The sequence below is a fragment of the Bombina bombina genome, chromosome 4 (genome assembly GCF_027579735.1).
Source record: "Bombina bombina isolate aBomBom1 chromosome 4, aBomBom1.pri, whole genome shotgun sequence".
NCBI classification, from domain to species: Eukaryota; Metazoa; Chordata; class Amphibia; order Anura; family Bombinatoridae; genus Bombina; species Bombina bombina.
Genome location: NC_069502.1, coordinates 1,128,300,932 through 1,128,318,822, shown reverse-complemented (window position 1 = coordinate 1,128,318,822; position 17,891 = coordinate 1,128,300,932). Strand labels below are relative to the sequence as shown.

The 17,891-nt window shown below is 38.4% G+C and overlaps 1 protein-coding gene across 1 annotated transcript in view; it reads left to right on the top strand.

Moving 5' to 3' along the window:
- USH2A (usherin) overlaps positions 1 to 17,891 on the top strand; it is a 2,188,359-nt gene that overhangs the window by 1,313,088 nt on the left and 857,380 nt on the right. The gene's annotated exons all lie outside the window — the stretch shown is intronic.

Sequence of the window (17,891 nt, the reverse complement as noted above, 5' to 3'; positions counted from 1 at the left end):
TATCATTAAAGCACAACTTGTAATCTGGGCTCTTTTGCATTCTATTTATACATAGGTATTAAATTACTATGCTTTTATAGTTGATCAGTTCTAATATTAACCATGATACATTTTTAAGAATTGTATATTTTGCCATTTTCATTTGGTTTCAATTAAGTTTAAAGATTCTTCTTTATTTTTCTCTCAGATACTGATACTTTTTAGTCTTTATATTCTACATTGTGTTGAGTAGAGTTCTTACTTACAATTACTCAACAACTAATTATTAACATTTTGATGGAATTTATATCAAAATCTGGAATTATTCCAAAACTGTAATCACACCTGAATTAATGTGTTTCCCCATTTCAGGAAAACAATAGGTGGTCAGGAATAATATACATGTTTTAAGATGATGTCACATTATCTGCCCACTTCCATTTGGTAGTTAACCTTCTTGTATCTTTGTTATTAAGAGAGGAAATGTGAAACTATAGAAAATGAACTAAAGCACTCAGTTCATCGAAACTCCATCTAGCACATGAGATATATACTGTATTTGTGATAAATATTTCCCACAGACTTTTGGCTTTATAAGAAATGTAATATGTCTTTCTCATACATATATATCCTTACAGTGTGCCAGTCCATAGGTATACTTTTCATATTTAACAGCAAGCTTATTTACAAAAAACATTTATAACCAGTAAAGACTAACACATTTCTTAATAAATGCCATGCAACAAACTAATTTTAAAATACCTCTTTCTTTCTTAAGACACGGTGAATCCACGGATCATTAAATACTGTTGGGAATATCACTCCTGGCCAGCAGGAGGAGGCAAAGAGCACCACAGCAAAGCTGTTAAGTATCACTTTCCTTCCCACAACCCCCAGTCATTCTCTTAGTGTTTGTTCCCACCTCCTTCTTCTCAGACACGAAGCGGCTCCATTTTGGGTTCTAAGAATACATTCTGTAGTTCCGCCTCGTTCTCCTGGTGGCGGCGCTCTTGTGTTGCATACAGAGTTTGCAGCTCAGGTGTCCACTGCGATATCTGTGGCTTTGCCTGTTTTTCCTTATCTTCAAGAAATATGCAAGAGGATATGTTTTATTTGGATTGTAAGGTTTTTGCTCCACATTCTTCTATGCAGGTTGCTCTCTCTTCTGAGTTGGTGAAGAGATATCGCCGGTAGGTTTCTAAAGGTGAAATCTCAGAATTGGACAGTTTAATTCCTTCATCTGATGCTGAAGTCATATACTTCAGATGTATGCTTGATCACCTCGTGTATTGTAAAGGAGGTTTTGGCTACTTGGACGACATTGATTCCCTTGTCGTTGTCAACCTTTGAAAGTTTTGTGAACGCTATCATTTCAGTGATGTTCCTTTCTATGAGGAAGTGTTTCTAGACATACCTTGGAATTTTTCTCAGTATTAGGAGAAGCTAGGGATACCTTTCTCCCTGTTTTCCATCCCTCAAGGGATTTTCCTGTAGCTGACTCCATTAAATGCACGGTGCCTTAAGTAGAGGGATATTTTTCTACTACGGCTCATAGAACTTTGATCCTTATGATGCTCTTTTTCGTATCCTTGGATGAGAAGCTGGAGGTTTAATTGTTCATTTCTATCAACGCCTTGTCTTATTAGACTTGCTGTGCTAGTCCTTGGGGTTTATGGCTGAAATCTTGTTCAGACGAGAAACCTACCTGTGGTTTAGCAGTTCAGCTTAGGCTTTATAGTTCCGCATTTGCAGGCTCAATGTTTTATTCCAATTCCACACTTCTGGTGTTCCCTTTCAAGGATGAGTCCTTGTTTGGACTTAACTGGCATAAGTGTCTCCTGACTTTGCGGGTGAAAAGAGGTTTTTCTTCCACTCATCAGGAGAATAAGACTAATGGAAGGTTTTCCTTTTCCTCTTTCAGCAGGATTAGTCGTGTTTCTTGGAGTCCTATCTAAGGTTTCCTCCCAGGGGCCGAGATGCATTTCCTGGACTGAGTTCAGGGACTTCCTCTCTAGGAGTGATAGTTTCAGTCCCAGTTTGGTAACAGAATCTAGGTATTTACCTCAAGTTCCTCAGGTTTTGTCCTTCAAAGTAGTATACATTCTCCTTTGGTTCAAAAGGACCTGTTCATAACAAACATAGACCTGAAGGATGTGTGTTTATTGTTCCTAGTATCGGGATCTGCTCAAGTTTTTGAGTCTTGTCATCCTAGAAAGATGTTTAGGTCTTGAGGTATTACAAGGATTCTCTTCTTCAGATGTCATCCTTCTTCGAGCTCTCTCTTTCTAGAGATTTTGTCCAATCTTCTTCCCATGGATGGGAAATTAATTTGGAGAAGAATTCCTTTGTCCCATCTACAAGGGTGATTTATTTAGGAACCTTATTAGATTCTCTATCATAGGAGAAGATTCTAACAGAGGTCAGATAATCAAGGTTTATTCCTTTTCTTTTCTTTTCTTTTCACTGCAGTCTACTGTCTGGCCAAAGGCGAGCTCTTATGGCCTGGTAAATAATTTAACCTTTTGTCAACCAGAAGGTTGGGAGTTTGGATCCAGCTGCAGTTGTTTTTGCTTTCACTTTTCAGTGACTCAATGTATAAGGGGAATTGGTCTGATGGTTATCTTGGACATCATTCCCTTTGCTATTTTGCATAGAATGGAGAATATTTGGATCTGTCTCAGAGGATAGATCTAGGTCAGTCGACAAGAGTCTCTATCCCGTAGTGGTTTCTCAGGAGTAGCTGTCTCAGGGTGTGTGCTTCGTGAGACATTCATGGGCGTTGTGACCACGGATGCCATCCTACTGGGCTGGGATTCAGTCTGGGTCTTTTTTATGGGCAGGGATTATAGACTCAAAAGTGTCTGTTCTTCTCTTTCACTTCTAGAAGTTGGGAGCGATTTACAATGCTCTGATGGCTTGGCCTCAGTTGTTCCAGGCGGACAGGGTTCCAGGCGGACAATGTCACCTCATTGGTTTTCATCAACCACCAGGGAGGAACTTGGATTTCCTTAGCCATGAAGGAGATGTCTTGGATTGTTCAGTGGGCGGAAGCTCACAATTGTTGTCTATCTGCAATCCACATTCCAGGAGAGGACTACTTGGAAGCGGATTTCCTGAGCAGGCAGACTTTTCTCCTGGGGAGTAGGAACTCCTTCTGGAGGGTTTTTTCCAACTTCACACTCAAATGGAGGGTGCTGAGTTGGATTTGACGACAATTAGACAAATTGCCAAGTTGCCAAGGTTACGAGATCCACAGGCCATTCTGATAGATGCTCTGGTGGTTCCTTGGGATTTCAGGCTGGCTTACCTGTTTCCTCCATTTCCTCTCCTTCAACAGGAGAGAGCGTCTGTAATTCTAATAGTCCCTGTGGGGCCTCACAGGATCTAGTATGCAGACCTAGTGGAGAAGTAATTGCTTCCACCTTGGAGTCTGCTTCTGAGGGAGGACCTTCTGATTCAGGGTCTCTTCTTTAATCCATTTTTCGTTTCTCTGAAGCTAACTGCTTGGAGATTGAGCGCTTAGTCTTGTCTAAGCGGGGGGTTTTCTGAGTCGGTCTTTGAGACCTTGATTCAGGCTTGCAAGCCTGTTACGAGAAACATTTACCATAAGATATGGCATAAATTTCTTTATTGGTGTGAATCCATAGGCTTCTTTTGGAGTATTTTCAGGATTTAGCATTTTGTTCTTTCTTCAGGAAGGTCTGGAGAAAGGTTTTGTCAGTCAGTTCTCTGAACAGATTCATGCATAAGTGTCTGGCGGACGTGCCAGATGTGTAATCTTTTTTTTGGTCAGGCCTTAGTCAGAATCAGGCCTATGTTTAGTCTGTTGCTTCTCCTGGGAGCCTTAACTTTGTTCTTAAAGTTTTGCAGCAAGCTCTGTTTGAGCCTTTGCATTCCATAGTTATTATATTGTTATCTTGGAAGGTTTTGTTTCTTATTGCTATCTTATCCGCTTGGAAAGTGTCGGAACTCTCTGCTTTGCAGTGTGATTTTTCTTATCTTCTTTTTCATACCGATGAGGCAGATCTTCACACTACATTAGGCTCTTTCCTAAATTGTTTTCAGACAAAAAGAATTTATCAAGAAATTGTTCCTTTTCTTTGACATAGTTCTTCTTTTCTGAAGAATGTTTGTGGCACAACATTGAGGTTGTGCATGATTTAAAATGTTATTTTCAGTCGACTAAGGATTTTTGCCAGTCTTCTGCCCTGTTTGTTTGTTTCTCTGGGAAACGTAGGGGTCAGATAGCTTCTGCTATGTTTTTCTTTCTCTGGTAAGAGAAGTATGTTTGGTTTTGCCTATGAGACTGCTGGGTAGCAGTCTCCTGAGAAAATTTCAGTTCTTTCCACTAGGGCTGTCTCTTCTCTTTGGATTTTCAAAATGAGGTTTCTGTGAAATGGTTTTGCAAGGCTGTTACTTGGTCCTCTCTGCATATCCGGTCCAAATTTTCATAGTTGATTCTTTTGCCTCGGCTGAGTCTTCTTTTGGGAGAAAGGTTCTGCAAGCAGTGGTGCCTTCTGTTTAGGTTGCCTGTCTTGCCCTCTCTTATCATCTGTGTCCTCTAGCTTGGGTATTGATTCTAAACAGTAATTGATGATCCGTGTACTCACCATGTCTTAAGAAAGAAAACAAAATTTATGCTTACCTGATAAATTTCTTTCTTTCTTGACACGGTCCATGGCCCTCCCTGTTTTTCATACAGTTTTTTTTTTTTATATAAACCTCAGGCACCTCTGCAGTTATACTTAACAGCTTTGCTGTGGTGCTCTTTGCCTCCTCCTGCTGGCCAACAGTAATTGATGATCCGTGGACTCACCGTGTCAAGAATGAAAGAAAGAAATTTATCAGGTAAGCATAAATTTTGTTTTTTTTCATTAGAACATTTCAAATCTTTAACATATCCCAAAAGCTGCGCCCCTATTATATATTCCACAGTCAATAGGTCAATCCCTGTAATGTTTGTAGGCACACTTAACTATTTGGCACCTACCATATATAGCGTGGCTCACTCCACCCTAAAATTCAGTACGTTAGATATAGGAGCTTCTCTTGTTGTAAATATGTTAAGTTATAGGGTACTGTGTCATAGTTGAAGGGTGAGTGTAGGATATGTGTATTTTTAATATTTTTTTGTTGATCAATTTCAAAAGAAAAAAAAACAAGGGGGCGGAGCTAACCGCCACACAGGAAAGCTGCACTTTGTCAGAGCTCCTCTGCAAACTCTGCTAAAAACCTAATTTGAACCTCAAATCAGCCTATATCAACTAAGGTAAACAACAGATCACCCTACCAGGACAAGTAATCAATCGATCTGGGACCAAAATTGGGCTTTTACAGCAAAAACGAAACCATCCGGTTCAGACCTCCAGGGCCCATTTAGGAAAGTCCCCAGCTGCGGCCTACACCGGATCCGGAAGTAGGAGTTAAATAACACAAAATAACACCACTAGCTTGGGGAAAATAGAGAAACATACTCCAGACAATAAACTACCCAAAATAAAAGGGTTTTTCACATGCTACAAGTGGAAATAGCTTAACCCTGAGGAGAAACGGAGGCGGGAAAATCGCCATTTTTAGCAACATTCTGCAAAGTTTTTTGGCCCCTCTGCACCCCACAACTGGGTCCTTTCAAGAAATACCAAGACCCCCAACCCTAATCAGGAGAGTCAGAGAGACACCGAAGGGACAAAGGTTGGGAAAGCTTATAAAGGACACTTGATTATAAATATCTCCCTTTATTTAAACAGAAAGGTTTTTTTTTTTTTTACAGTAAAGACTACACATCAGTACAGAGCTGGGATATCACTCCTGAACATTATACTGCAGCATAAAATAGCATCCTGCACTGCATATAAGTAGTATGGGCTAACTAAAGAAGCAGTTGCACAGTGACAGAGCTACATGCAACACAATCTCACATCTTAATGATTTCTTAATCCATCCATGCTAAATATAAGCTAACAAAGCATCTTTAGAGGATGTCGTACAGTAGCTGACACCCTTGCATTGCCTATACATAACTGCCAGAGTCGCAATCATACCATTGCAACATGAAAAACAAATCACAAACGGTCTAAGATTGTTTATCACAAGCACAATTAAAGCAACGAAATCTCCGGAACCAGTCCCGTCAGTGCCCGCTAATAAAGAGTTACTAAGTCAAATAAAGGTGCTATTTCAGGAAGAATTGAAAACTGCCATATCTGAACTCAGACAAGACATAGGAGAAATTGGAGGGCGTACAGCGGAGCTGAAGGAGACACTTGATGAAATAGTTGTTGAAATACCACAAATTCACAATGCCATTCAGGAGCGGTCATCACATATCAAAAGGCTGGAAGATCAAATAGAAGATCTTGAAAACAGGTCGAGAAGGTTGAATCTTAGGATCCGAAACCTCCCAGAAACCTACACTAATCTTCCAGACACAGTCACGAAGATATTCTGCCAACTTTTACCAGAAATGGCCACCCTATGCTACTCATGGATAGAGTGCATAGGGCTCTCTCCAGACCGCCACAGTCCTCCATGGCCAGAGACATTATCTTAAAAATGCATTACTTCCATATCAAAGATCAAATACTTACGGCAGCCAGGAATGCACAAACACTCTCATATGAAGGACACTCTTTGCAAATCTTTGCAGATTTAGCTCCGATCACCCTACGCAGAAGGTGAGAGCTCAAGTCTATTCTATCCATATTAAATAACAAGCAAATAAGATATAGATGGAACTTCCCGTTCAAACTATCATTTACCTATCAAAATAACCCCTACTCCTGTACGACAGTGGAAGAGGGACAAGAAATTCTTAGGAAGCTACATCTTCTAACAGACATACAAAGCAAGGATCAGCTACCTAAACCTTAGAGACAATCCTTTCAAAGGGAATGGACACCTGCAAGGAAACAGAAAAAAACTCAAAAAGGGCTCAAAACCTCAAAGACCCCAAGCAGGACTGATCAAAGTTCAGAATCCGAGGACGAAGAAACCTGAACTTACAAATAAACTTTTTTGGCCTGCCATCAATCGCTGTTTAACTGTCTGAATAGGCAATCCACTGTTCTATAAAGGTATTATGGTTACTTAAAAAAATGCATATAAACTTTTAGTACCTATTCCAATAACAACAACAAAAAAGGTAAGGTTGTGAGCTGGATAGATCAGCATACTACTGACCCTACATAATATTTCCGGACATTACATTCTTGTCTAAACCATTGAGACGTTCCTCATAATTCATGCCCTATCCCTTCCAAACCCGCACCCATATCCTTGTTTACCCAGCACCCTCCCACCCCTACCAGATTACCCACCTATCATTCCCTCCCTCCCTTCCTTCCCTCCCCATGCCCCCCAGTTATAGCATGGTTCTCATATTCTAAATATTAAGATACATGTTGATTATCTTTTGCAATATTGTGAAAATGAATAATGTCACTGTTTAATTGCTCTACTCATTTGACTTGAAATGTTTATATTTGTTATGTTTGTTATAATTATAATGTTCTTAATAGTTGATGACTCATTGTACATTACAATACGCACTTTATCACAGATAGCAACACTCCTAAGGTTCACAAGGAAGGCTAGAAAACTTATAATACAAGCTTCTACCACCACAAGCAATCCTCTACTTTTAGCCTATCATATAAGATATATAAAACAAAAGTTTTCATCTCCACTATTGATATCCACAGTGCTCCGCATGAATACAAAAAATAGGCGAGCTAATGGAAATATACATACCAGCGCATACACAACACCTGCCCAAATATGGCTCCAATCAAGGTAATCACACACAACGTTAGAGGTTTGCACTCTAACGTCAAACGAAAAAAGGCACTTCAGGAATATAAAAATCTGCAAGCACATATAGTGTTACTACAAGAAACACATTTCACAAAGGCAAGCACACCCAAATACTGGGATAAAGCATACCCACAACAATACCATACAACTACACATAAGAAGCATAGAGGAGTGTCAATTCTATTACACAGTTCCTTAAACTTTAAAGAGGAAGAAATCATAACCGACAAAGAGGGAAGATACCTGATAATAAGGGGATACATACACAATACCCCTATCATAATAGGCAATATCTATGCCCCAAACGACCACCAAGCTAAATTCCTAACTAAAGTTAGTAAACTACTAACCATGTGGAATAAATATAAAATAATCGTGGGAGGAGATTTTAATCTCACCTTAGATAACCTAATAGACAGATCCCAATATATAACCGTACGCAGCAGAAAAGAGAACCTAAACATAAAATCCTGGGTGATTTCCTACTTGATCACAATTGTATTGATGGGTGGAGGACCTTAAACAAAGGAGTGAGAGAGTACACATATTACTCAACAGTTCACGACTCTCATTCGAGAATCGACTACATTTTATTGAGCCAGATTCTGGTTCCATTACTCATGCAGGCGAAAATACATAATTGCACATGGTCAGACCACTCTATAGTTGAGATCACACTACAGGGGATAACAAATCATAATAGAACCAAAGCTTGGGCATTTAACCCCAAAATAATAGGGGACCCACTTATTAAACAAAAATTATTAGATGAGCTTACCCACTTTATAGCAGCAAATAATGGTTCTACACTTAACCCATTACACCAATGGGGAGCACTCAAGGCTTTCGTTAGAGGTTACCTGATTACTGAATCAGCAAGGCAACATAAACTCCATCAATCACATATAGGAAAACTGAGAACAGACATTTCAAACCTGAAAAGGGAAGTGATAGCACACCCAAGCAATGCTAATAACAAACAACTGAAACAGAAAAACAAAGAACTAGACAATCCCCTCTCAGATGAAGCTAACAAATCCATAAAACTTCTAGATACACAATATTTTATCCACTCCAACAAACCGGATAGAATGTTAGCAAACAAATTAAAGGAAATCACTAGAGCCACAGCGGTACCACAGATACATACACCAACAGGAAAGGTAACAAACGACCCCCTAGAAATGGCAAACTCATTTGCTGACTATTATAATGCACTCTATAAACTCCCAACTCCCAAAGTCAATCAAGAAGCGGCTGAAACACTAAATAAGTTCCTAGCAGACAGTACAATGCCTCAATTGTCTCAATCTCACGTTACAATGCTAAACAACCCCATCTCAGTAACAGAGGTTTTGTTTGCCATAAAAGATCTCAAGCTAAACAAAGCTCCAGGACCAGATGGTTATTCCGGAATATTCTATAAAACCTTCAAAAATATATTAGCCCCACAATTAGTCACTATCTTTAATTCTATAATGAAAGGAAGTGAAATTCCGAAAGAAATGCTCCTGGCCAGAATATCAGTTATCCCTAAACCGGGGAAAAATAAGCAGCTATGCCAAAATTATAGGCCCATCTCCCTTAGACATAAAACTGTTCACGAAAATACTGGCAAATAGACTAAATGACCCCCTAACTAAATTGATACACTCAGATCAAGTCGGTTTCATTAAATCCAGGGAAGCGCCAGACAATACCCATAAAGTCATCAATTTGATTAACTATGCTACAGTCCATGGAGTGCCTTCTCTGCATCCAACGAGAGGAGCAGAGAAGGCATTCAATAGAGTAAACTGGAGCTACATGACCGCCTTATTGACTAAAGTAGGAATACAAGGAAAATTCTTAAACTCTATCTCATTACTATACTCAACCCCTGAAGCATATATTAGACTAGCAGGATATAACTACAAATCAATACCAATCCGAAATGGAACAAGACAAGGTTGCCCCCTTTCCCCACTGTTGTTCGCCTTGTGCATAGAACCCCTAGCACTTAAAATTAGGGAATGTACAGATATCTCAGGAATTAAAGTAACTAACACAATATATAAACTTGCATTATTTGCAGATGATGTCATTTTAACCCTTACCTTACTTTCCTTACCACCCTTATATAATATCCTGCAACAGTTTGGAGCGGTGTCAGGATATAAAATAAATGAAGATAAATGTGAAGCCATGGGAATCCATCTACCATCGCATACTAAAAAATTGTTAGAGGCAAATTTCTCCTTTAAATGGGCAAGCAAAACTATAAAATACTTAGGAATTCACATCACGACTGATGTCTATGCACTTTTTAAATATAATTACAAACCCCTATTCACACAAATACGACAGCTCATGTCCAATTGGACGAAATACAAAATATCATTCCTGGGAAGGATTATAGTGTCTAAAATGACAACCCTACCAAAACTTCTTTACCTGTTCAGATCTTTGCCTATATCGATCCCAATAAGGGAATTACATACTTTACAAAAAGATATTCTCTCTTTTATTTGGCAAAATAAAAAAGCGAGAATTAATAAACATATTATGACCAGACATAGAGAAGGGGGAGGAATGGGTATACCCCATCTGATATCATATTACAACGCCGCCAGAATGGCACAAACAGCTCTATGGTGTACAAGAGATAAAAACATACAATGGGTGCAATTAGAAGCTAACATAATAGGAGTTAATAATATAGCCAAACTTCTATGGTCCACAAAACAAAGCAGGCCCCAGCAGGGGAAGCGGTTCATAACCATTACACACACATTATATATCTGGGATAAATTAACCCCTCTAATTGATCTCAACTCCTCCATAGACAAGATAGTACAGGATAAATGGGCTAACAGAGGACTGTACAGGATAGCAGATACCCTCATTAATGGGACATTCCTGACACACAGCCAATACAATGAACTAGACCCTCTAGATACACATACGTGGTACCACTACTTCCAGTTACGCTCCAGAGTACATGAAATTATGGGTACATCAACCGCACGCGTTATCACCCCATTTGAATCCATATGTCTTTCTAAAACCAGGCCAAAAGGTTCTATAACTAAATTATACCTAATATTCAACATAAATAATAGCACGAACAAAACATCAACAATGGACACATGGGAAGCGGATTTAGGAAAGGAATGGACAATTACAGACTGGATTCAGACACTCAGACAGGGTATAAAGTTCACGATTAACTCCGTACTACAGGAAAATTACCTAAAATCAGCCTATAGATGGTATTTATACCCCACTAGACTACATAAGATTGGAAACCAAAATAGCAATTTATGTTTCAGAGGATGCTGAGAGATTGGCACCTATATGCATATGTGGTGGCATTGTGAAAAAATACAACACCTATGGCAAAAAACAAACAAATTATTGCAAGACATATATGACAGGGAAGTAACATTATTACCGGAACATGCTTTGTTACACCTCCCAATGAGATTCCTGCCAAAACAAAATAAACTAATTGCTCAATTATGTACAGCCAGGAGATTATGCCTTGCTAGATACTCGAAAAATGAAGCACCAGGGTTTTACATAATACAACAAAAAATAGAGTATTTATACAAAATGTCTAGTTCAGTAGCGGATTTAATGGCAACTAAAGACACATTCATAGAAATATGGGAACCTTGGATAATGTACACAGAAGCAAAACATAGAGAGCAAGCCAACACCATCCCAACTGTCAGGCCCCATATCAACCCTGGTGTACAAGCTAAATAGCAAAAACCAAACTAGTAGTATACCAACACAGACCATATCAGAGGAGTCACTGATTTAGGAGAGATGTAGAAGTTTTAAATGTAAAAGTCAACTATTCTTAGTTTATATCTATTTGGTGTCCTTTTATGCCTAATAATAATTCATACAAAGTTTTCAGGAAAACAAAAATGGACCACAGACTTTACTGTTTAAATTTATTACTTTTATTTTTAGTTTTGCATTGTATAATTTATCTTTCTGTTATGATGTGCAAAATATGCAAGCACAATATGTTATATGTTACATATGATAATAAAAGCAATTTCTGAAAAAATAAAAAAAAATAAAAAAAATATAAATACACACAGCTGAAAGTATTTATTGTACTATACCAGTTTTAAAATAACATACCAGCTACGCATGCACTGACACGCACAAACACTTTGTCATTTTTATTGTAGTGATCATACACATAAGTTATTAGTAAATGGATTAACAAATCCAATAACGTTTTTTTGCTACTTGTCTGATAACAGGAAAAAGAGTATTTAAGTGTTTGGCTCTATTATTAGAAAATGTATTCTTGGCTTATAAAAACAACCAATAATCAAACTATGGTCTAGATTACAAGTGGATGCACTATCTTTTAAGTTGAAGTAAACGTGACTGCATGAGCACAATCTAAATTTATACTCGATGGTTAGCGAGACTGAAGTCCTTGTGTAAAGGGTTAGGGCTAGTTGAACCAAACACAACATAAATACATTTAAATAAAGTGTTACACTCATATATACATTATCTAATACAATTATTCATAGAAATATTAATAGAAACAAGTTATAAGGATTAAAAGGTATGTGGAATAGAACAAGGTGTTTGAATGGAAAGGACTATAATGTATATATACATAAACATACATGTCTAAATATGTGTATGTATGTGTATATAAACACATATATACACATGGATATACATATATACATATGTATATATAGAAAAACGCAAAACAGGCTTCCTCTATTACATTGCTTAAAGCACACACATATAGCAGCAGCTGCAGTAAGCTGAAAGTGGCTGAAGCGGCATACAAAGGCACAGACTTTAAAAATGTATACAGTAAGCACAGTCACAAGCCAAGTAAAGACCAGGATCACTGATGTGTTGATCTGAGGATCTGTGTTGATCTGAGGACATCCCCATACCTTTATGGTTACTCCAGGGACTGCGATAAAATCGCTATTTCTACAGATCCTCCCCTGCTTCTTCCACCCTAGTAACAACCTCTCCCCAGAGCCGTCTGTATGATGCTGATGTAAATTGCACTTCTCTCTGCCATCAATCAATTACCAGTCTCACTCTCGCTGCCGAGGTCACTGAATCTTTCCGGTAGTGAAATCAAGCTCCTCCATGATTGTAGTAACAATAAAAAGAAAATGGGTACTACCAGATGGATAAAAGGCAAAACTATTTATTTCCAAAATATCATAAAAATATATACTGGTAGAGACAAGGGGGCCGATTTACTAAAGTGTGGACGGACATGATACGATGTAGCGTATCATGTCCGCTGCACATCTCTGTCAGCATTTATTATTGCACAAGCAGTTCTGGTGAAATGCTTGTGCAATGCTGCCCCCTGCAGATTCGCGGCCAATCGGCCTCTAGCAGGGGATGTCAATCAGCCCAATCGTATAGGATTGTGCGGATTGAAGACCGCAGCCTTAGACCACTGCTTCATAACTACTGTTTCCGGCAAGCCTGAAGGCTCGCGCGGAAACAGGGGTATCAAGCTCAATTTGGAGCTTGATAATTCGGCCCCGAGGGCTGACCCATTTTCTTTTTATATGTATATATACTTTGGAGCCTTCTCCACTCAAATACCTGACAATACCTGGGAGAAAAAAAATAATTTGTGTTGAATGATGATATGAATTAGGGTTTTCACTGTAAATATTTTACATTCCAATGTTCTTCACTTAGAAGAAAATGTTCTTTGTAATTCTAATTACTGTGACTCGGCAACTGTTTATTCTACATATATGAACACTAATACAACATAAGCTAATTATATAGCGATATAGTGGCAACCCATATAATAGAACCTCACAATAGCATTGAGATACCTATGTGCTATTTTATGTACCTTTCTAAGTGAGTAAACATCTCCTGTCTATAGAGCATTTACTGAGACAGAGAAATGGAGAGTGACACGGCCACATGTAACAGTAAATTCTATTCACTGATAAGTATGGATGACTTTGAGAAAAGCAGACCGACTCTAGAGAATACTTTCAATCCCGAAAATCAGACAAAAGATATGTCAGACATCTTTATGAATATGGAACGAGCTCTCATTAGGGAGTACCAAATCTGGTGGGATAAGAGATCTCTAGAGAAGTATATGGACTTAAATATGGTACCTAGGGGCCTCAGATTACGTAAAAGACCGTCCTTTCAAGTCTCTGAGGAATGGTTTATTTTAGAATGGAACAATATATTAACAGAGGATATTGACAGGCTAAAATACAACAAGTTTCTACGTGATACAGATGACTACAATAATAATAAGGTGTACCAGTGGAACACACAGACCTTTAGGAGACAAAAGAAACAGAAGAAATTGAATAGAGGGAATACACCAACAAATAAGAGTCAGATACCTGGACAAGGAAACAAAAAACAAGTGACATTCTCAGACACTGAAGAGTCCAATGAAGATAATGAAATCAGAGACTTTGTGGACTATATGTCAAGTGGTGCATCCTCTGATGAGGAAGCCTTTATACAATCTAATGAGGGTCTCACGAATACATTATCAACAGGAAATATAGAACCACCAATGGCTTCGAATATTGTAGTTTCTACAGGTATTCTCAAATCAGGGAGTAATGGCAAACATAATAACAAATATACTAGAGTTCTAGATATACAGCCTTGCACACACCAGACTATTGAAAACACTGAGGTACAGGTTTTTCAAGAGGTGGGGGCCAGAGGCCAGGGGGGAGGAAGAGGAAGAGGGGGAAGAGGAAGAGGAAAATACAAGGAACCACAATCACAGAGAGAGCAGTACACTCTGAGGAGAGGAACACAAAACAAGTACAAGATATGAAGATAATAAATATATCAAGTATAGTGCTTAGTGAGGAAGAGATGGCATCTCTGAAATTGGGTTTAAATTTTGTTCCCTCTGCAGACTTCAATGTGTTTGATACCCTAGTAGATGTCAATAGGTTCGTACGGACATTAACACTGAAAAAACATTTTTCAAGTGATGAAGGGGTGGAAACCGAAACACATTTAAGTACTGCAGAGGAATCTTCTGTAATGAATGATTTCTTCCAAATAAAAGATGCTTCTGATTTCCTTTCCCTTTACCATCTAGAAAGAGAAAGTTGTCCCCCTACCAATATGAAACGGATACATAATGGTTTCAGACGCAAGTCGAAATTTTACCCTACACAGTCAAGGGGCTTGATTTTAGAACTCTTCCATAAAAGAGTAGAGGAAGATCTAATTAAACTAAAAAATGAAACTAAAAATTGTAGGTCCAACTTAACTAACAAAGAAAAAGAGGGTCTGAGGAAATTGAAAGAAAGAGACAATATAGTCATCAAGAGCTCAGACAAGGGGGGTACTATTGTAGTAATGGACAAGAGTACATACATAGAAGAAGCTCACAGACAATTAGAAGATGTAAATGTTTACAAGACACTTCACACTAACCCTACCAAACACTTTCAAGAACTATTGAAAGATTTACTTGATGATGGCCTTGAACAAGGGGTGATGGACTTGTCGACCTTCGAATACCTATATATTCATGAACCGGTGACACCTATTTTCCACCACTTACCGAAGGTCCACAAGTCCATCACCCATGTTAAGGGTAGACCTATTGTTTCAGGGATAGGTTCTCTTTTTGAGAACCTGTCTAACTGGATAGAATCGTTACTACAGCCACTTGTTTGCAAGTTACCCTCATACTTGAGGGATACCAAACATTTACTTAACTCACTGAAAGAGATTACCTGGAGGGAGGAGTATAATTGGCTCACCATTGATGTGGTGAGCCTGTACTCCTCCATACCACATGAATTTGGTTTATTGGCTATCAGAGAAATGATGGATCTCCTTAGTGATTATGAGGATTCTCTTAAAGAATTTATTGTTAGAACTGTTCACTTTCTGTTGACCCACAACTATTTTGAGTTTGAAGGCATATTCTATCTGCAGAGACGTGGGACGGCTATGGGGGCCAAATTTGCCCCAGCATACGCCAACCTATTTATGGGTTGGTGGGAGCTGTCCCACGTCTATGCAGATGGAAATCCTTACAGGGAGTCACTTGTGGGGTACAAACGCTATATCGACGATCTCCTGTTTGTATGGGTGGGGTCTAAAGCGGAGAGTGAACAGTTCATAGCCTACCTCAACAACAACCAAGTGGGTCTAGAATTCACTTTGAAGAGAATAGGATTGACTATCTAGATCTAACACTTGAAGGAGATCCTAACAGGGGATACATATCCACCTCACTATATACCAAACCGATATCCGCAAATTCCCTTTTGCATGCGAAGAGCTGCCACCCCAAGCACATGCATTATGGGGTGTCCAAAGGGGAAATGATAAGGATTAGACGTAATTGCTCTGATGACGTTGCCTTTCTTAAGGAGAGTAGAACCTTGATTAATAAACTTAGAGCAAGAGGCTATCCAGAAAATAGCATCATGAGAGCCTATAATGACGTTAGGGTTATACCTAGAGAAGAACTACTCAAACCTAAAATACAGAAAACAAAAAATAGGAGAAAGGAGAAAGGCTTAAATCATGAGAATCAAACTGGAGGAGTCACTTTCGTGACTACCTACACCAAACAGTACAATAGTATCTGTAATATTATCAGAAAAAACTTATCAATTTTGAAAGCTGATAAAGTTTTAAAGAGAGTGGTAGAAGAGGGATGCCAGTTTGTATCTAAAAGGAATGTTACCATTGGTAATATGGTGTCCCCCAGTGTTCTGAAAAAACCTAAGAAGGGTAGTAGCTGGCTCACATGTAAAGGCCACTACAAGTGTGGCACACGTAGCTGTGTGGCATGCGACCTAACACAGACAAGTAAGGTCTTTCAATCTTCTAGTACCCAGAAGGTCTTTAACTGTGGCTTTTGTACAAATTGTAGATCAGACCATGCTATATATATGGTTACATGTACAGCCTGTGAGAAACAGTATATAGGATGCACCTCCAGAGAGACAAGGGTTAGGATCAAGGAACATCTATATGATATAGAGAAGAACAGAGCTACAACAGGAGTCTCTAAACATTTCATATTTGACCATGGGGGAGACACAAGTACATTCACCTGGATGATCATTGATCTAATAATGAAAAAACCAAGAGGTGGTAATAGGGTACATGCCCTGTTTAGAAAGGAGGCCTATTGGATTTTTACGCTAAGGACGCGTAAACCAAATGGCCTAAATATAGATGGGGATATTATTAACTTCTGGGAGTAGATATATAATAGGATGGGTTATACATAGTAACTAGTTTAAGGAATTATGATAAATATACCTGTCACTTAAATCCTCTTTCTATACTCAACTCCAACAAAAGTTATATGATGTCTCTCCATATACTCAATATTGATCTCTAGCAGAAGTTAAATATGGAGGTGTAGTCTGAACCTTTTCTTAAATAAAAGATGAGAATAACTATCTTATATCTATGCTTGTATAAAGCATTAGTTTAACTCTATTGATGGTACAATAGACAAGTAGCACTAAATAAGATTATCGTGGGTCTTACGTGATGCATACAATATTATAAGAAGAAAAGACACAATATAGCTAATCAAGTGTTGATGGCACTGAAATTAAGTGTGCTTGCCTTTTATCATGTGACTGACAGTTCTGACCTTCTGTCCCTTTAAGTCTCCATACATCTGTTTTCAGTGGGAAAAGTGGTAACCAATGAGAATGTGAGGGAGCGTATTTAAGCTCCACAGGTGCTAGTCAGATTAAGTCTATGAGTAAGGCTAGATAGCCGAAACGCGTCAGACTGACGGATTTCCCACTGATCTTTTATGTTTTATAATGTGTGCCGTGGATTTTAACTGAATTTGAATAAAGGAATATATTTTTTAAAATATCTGGAATGCGGTTATCGTCTGATCTTTATATAAATAATATGTAGAATAAATATACAGTATGGCTCACTCCACTCTAAAGTGTAGTATGCTACTTATAGGTGCTTTTCTTGTTGTTAATATAATATAGTACCCTATAATATAATAAGTTATAGGGTTCTATGTCATAGTTAAAGGGTGAGTGTAGCATGTGTGTATTTTGTAAAAATTTTAGTTA